Source organism: Otolemur garnettii, unplaced genomic scaffold (assembly GCF_000181295.1).
Source record: "Otolemur garnettii isolate 467f Iridium unplaced genomic scaffold, OtoGar3 scaffold00031, whole genome shotgun sequence".
NCBI lineage: Eukaryota > Metazoa > Chordata > Mammalia > Primates > Galagidae > Otolemur > Otolemur garnettii.
The window spans coordinates 4,289,095-4,294,116 of record NW_003852426.1 but is presented as its reverse complement, the minus strand read 5'-3'; positions in this window follow the sequence as shown (position 1 = coordinate 4,294,116).

The window sequence follows — 5,022 nt, the reverse complement described above, 5'->3', positions numbered from 1 at the left end:
AAGCGATTCTCTTGCCTCAGCCTCCCAAGTAGCTGGGACTATAGGTGCCTGCCACAATGCCCAGCTATTCTTTTTGTTGTAGTTGTCATTGTTGTTTGGCAGGCCCAGGCTGGATTTGAACCAGCCAGCTCCGGTGTATGTGGCTAGCACCCTAGCTTCTGAGCTACAGGTGCCGAGCCAAGGCCATCAATACAATCTAATATTAGAAAATTCACAAAGAGACCAGGCACAGTGGCTCATGTCTATAATCCTAGCACTCTGGGAGGCCAAGGCAAGATTGTTGAGGTCAGGAGTTCAAGACCAGTCTGAGCAAGAGCAAGATCCCATCTTTATTAGAAATAGAAAAATTTAGCTGAGGATTATGGCAGGCACCTGCAGTCCAGCTATTTAGAGGCTGAGGCAGGAAGATTGCATGAACGCAGGAGTTTGAGGTTGTGGTGAGCAGCCTGGGCAAGAGAGTGAGACTTTGTCAGAAAGAAAAAGAAAGGAAGGGAGGCAAGAAGGGAAGGAGGAGGAGGAGAAAGAGAGAAAGGAAGGAAGGAAGGGAGAAAGGAAGGGAGGGAGGGAGAGAGGGAAGGAAGGAAGGAAGGAAGGAAGGAAGGAAGGAAGGAAAGATGGATGGCCGGGCATGATGGCTCATACCTGTAATCCCAACACTCTGGGAGGCCAAGGTGGGTGGATTGCCTGAGCTCACAGGTTCAAGACCAGCCTGAGCCAAAGCAAGACACCCCCCCCCATCTCTAAAAATAGCCAGCACTGTGGCAGGTACCTGTCATCCCAGGTACTTGGGAGGCTGAGGCGAGAGAATTGCTTCAGCCCAAGAGTTTGAGGTTGCTGGGAGCTGTGACATCATGCACTCTACAGAAAGCGACAAAGTGAGACTGTATCTCAATAAATAAATAAATAAATATAAATAAATAAATAAAATATAACACAGACACAGAGATGAAAAATGGATAAAAAGACATTAAGAGGGTTGAGGTTAGCATGAGATATTCCAACCAGTGTCTGAAAAAAGTTTGACTAGGAGAGAGACAATAAGAAGAATGAAGAAAATGCGCATTTACAAATTCATTCAATAGCCATTTATAAGCACCTACCGTGTCCCAGGCACTATTCTAGGCTTTTACAACAGATGAAGAAGTAATGAAAAGAGATCATAACTCCTCACCTTCCAGAACTGATTTTGGACAAGAATTCTCAGTCTCAGGAAATGAGTCCTAAGATAACAGTAAATTCTCACCCAGATATATCAGCAAAACTAAAAAACTCAAAGACAGAGTGTAAGAGTTAAAAGAAACCAGAGTTTTTTGTTGTTGTTGTTGTTTGTTTTTTAAGAGACTGAGTTTCACTTTGTCACCCTCACTCACAGCAACCTCCAGATCCTGGGTTTAGGTGACCTCCTGCCTCAGCCTCCCAAGTATCTGGGACTACAGGCGCCTGCAACAACACCTGGCTGTTTTTTTGTTGCAGTTTGGCAGGGGCTGGGTTTGAACCCGCCACCCTCAGTATATGGGGCCAGCGCCCTACTCACTGAGCCACATGCGCCTCCTGAAACTAGAGAGTTTCTTATAAATTAATAATGCCTGGACCAATGGCAAATTTCTCAACAGAGGCTATAGAGCAGGCGTCCTTAAACTAAGGCCCGCAGGCCACATGTACCCGCCTAGGACATTTATCTGGCCCACCATGTGTTTTTGCCGCCACTGCCTATCCTGCTTAGCAGCCAACTCATCCAGGGGCCCGCAGTCTGCCCCTCCAACGGTCTGCGGGACAGTGAACTGGCCCCCTGTTTAAAAAGTTTGAGGATCCCTACTATACCAACTAGAAGATAGGGGAATACTGTCTTCCCATTTTTTAGAGGAAAATGTCTGGCAACTTAGACCTTTACACCCAACTAATCCATCATTCAAGTTTGAGGTGACTTGAACAAATCACTGGTATATAGCCAACTCCTGTTTAGATTTACCTAAATTCTTACCATTTTTTTTTGGCAATTGGAGAAATATGAATATAAGCTGTTATTAGATAGTATAAGGAATTATTGTTAATTTTTAGTGTTATGATAATGTGGGTAAGTAGAGATGTACTTAATTTTGTGAAATGATTACTCAAGAATATTGGGTGAGGCTTGAGTCACTGTAGTTCAGTGACTAGGGCGCCAGCCGCATACAGCAGGGCTGGCGGGCTCAAACCAGCCCGGGCCTGCCAAACAACAAAGACAACTACAACAAAAAAATAGCCGGGCGTTGTGGCAGGCGCCTGTAGTCCCAGCTACTTGGAAGGCTGAGGCAAGAGAATTGCTTAAGCCCAAGAGTTCAAGGTTGCTGTGAACTGTGACATGATGGCACTCTACCCAGGGCAACATAGTGAGACTCTGTCTCAAAAAACAAAAAAAAGAATATTGTGTGAAATGTCATCATGTGTGTAATAATTTTTTTAAAACCACAATATGAGATTATTTCACATCCTCATATTGTTGAAAATAAAGCTGGTGGCAGTGTAAACTGGCTAATTGAGGAGTAATTTGGTATTAAGTGATAAAGCTGAAAATGCAATTTCCTCCTCCCAAGTAATTTTGCTTTGTATGTTTATAGCCTAGAAAAATTCTCCTGCCTATGCAGACGCACATTCTAAGTGGTCCCAGTGTGTATGAATTAGAGGTTTTCCATATGTGATAGAGGTTTCCCTCTATCCTCAGCATGCATTTTTCTAACACTCTTCCCCATCTCTTGTTTATCATATGCTCACTGATGTCTATCACACAGAAGCCCCACCTAGGAAAAAACTGAAACATGGATCGGCATCTGTAGCTTAGCGGCTAGGGCACCAGTCACATCCACCAGAGCTGGCAGGTTCAAACCCAGCCTAGGCCTAACAAACAATGACAAGTACAACCAAAAAGTAGGGCATTGTGGTGGGCGCCTGTAGTCCCAGCTACTCAGAGGCTAAAGCAAGAGAATCACTTAAAGCCCAAGAGTCTGAGGTTGCTGTGAGCTGTGATGCCATGGCACTCTATCCAGGCTGACATAGTGAGACTCTGTCTCAAAAACAAAACAAAACATGGCGCAGTGCCTGTGGCTCAAGTGGCTAAAGTGCCAGCCACATACCCCTGAGCTGGAGGGTTTGAATCCAGCCCGGGCCCACCGAACAACAACGACAGCTGCAACCAAAAAGTAGCCAGGCATTGTGGCGGGCATCTGTAGTCCCAGCTACTTGGGAGGTGAAGGCAAGAGAATCGCTTGAGCCCAGGAGTTGGAGGTTGCTGTGAGCTGTGATGCTACGGCACTCTACCCAGGATGACAGCTTGAGACTCTGTCTCAAAAAAAAAACAAAAAAACCCCAAAAACAAAATTTAAAAAAAAAGGGAAAGAAAAGAAACAAGCCATTAACAAAGGATACAATCTTAGCGTAAAACTTTGTACAAGAATGCTCATGTAACATTGGAACAGTAAGATATTCTGATGTGAATGTTGTATCATCTATGATGTGACGAGCCAATAATTTTTATTTGAATCCAATCAAAATTTTGGATCTGATTAACAGCATTTAGGAAATATAGAGGAAAGAGGACCATAGTAACTAAATACTAGCATAAGGAAGCAATCAGGGCTCAGCGCCTGTGGCTCAAGTAGCTAAGGCGCCAGCCACGTACACCCAAGATGGCGGATTCAAACCCAGCCCAGGCCCGCCAAACAACAATGACGGCTGCAACCAAAAAATATAGCCAGGCGTTGTGGCGGGCGCCTGTGGTCCCAGCTACTCGGGAGGCAGAGGCAGGAGACTCGCTTGAGCCCAGGAGTTGGAGGTTGCTGTGAGCTCTGATGCCACGGCACTCTACCCAGGGGGATAGCTTGAGTCTCTTGTCTTAAAAAAAAAAAAAAAGGAAGCAATCAGATCCAGAAGGTGAGATATTCTATAGGACAATAGGCACAGTCTCTTCAGCCAATTGATGCCATGAAAAAAGGGACTGTTTGGATGGCAGGAGTGACTCACACCTGTAATCCTAGCACTCTGAGAGGCCAAGGCAGGAGGATCTCTTGAGGTCAGGAGCTGGAGACCAGCCTGAGGCAGAAGACCCCATCTTTACTAAAAATAGAAAAATTACCCAGACATTATGGCAGTTGCCTAGAGTCTCAGCTACTCCAAAAGGGTGAGGCAGGAGGATTAAGGATTGTTTGAGCTCAGGAGTTTGAGTTGCTGTGAGTTAGGTTGACACCATGACACTCTTGCCTGGGCAATAGAGTGAGACTCTGTCCCAGAAAAAAGAAAACAAAAAGAAAAAGTATAAAAAACTATATTTGCATATCATAAGTAAGCAATCTTGTATACGATAATTAAAGAATTCCCATTACTGTCAAGTACACGAGACTTGGTTTGGTGCCTGTAGCTCAAGCTGCTAGGGCACCAGCCACATACCCTTGAGCTGGCGGGTTCAAATCCAGCCCGGGTCCCCAAACAATGATGGCTGTAATCACAAAATAGCCAGGCATTATGGTGGGCCCCTGTAGTCCCAGCTACTTGGGAGGTGGAGGCAGAAGAATCGCTTCAGCCCAGGAGTTGGAGGTTGCTGTGAGCTGTGATGCCACAGCACTCTACCCAGGGTGACAGCTTGAGGCTCTGTCTCAAAAAAAAAAAAAGTACACGAGACACAGAAGGGCAAAAACTGATGATACACACAGGAAATGTCTTAACAAATTGAAAAAAAGCATTATCATATAAGAACATATGCTTGAATCACAGTGTTCTTAAATTAGGAAGCAATTTTTAAAAGATAGTTTTAAAGCTCCATATATTTAAAAATTTAAAAAACATATATAACTTTTAGATGATTCATAAGTCAGTACAAGATCCTACAGCAAAGAAAGTACACCTGGCATTTGGTGCCCGTAGCACAGTGGTTATGGCATCAGCCACATACACTGAGGCTGGTGGGTTTGAACCCAACCCAGGCCAGCTAAACAACAATGACAACCACAACAAAAAATAGCCAGGTGTTGTGGTAGGCACCTGTAGTCCCAG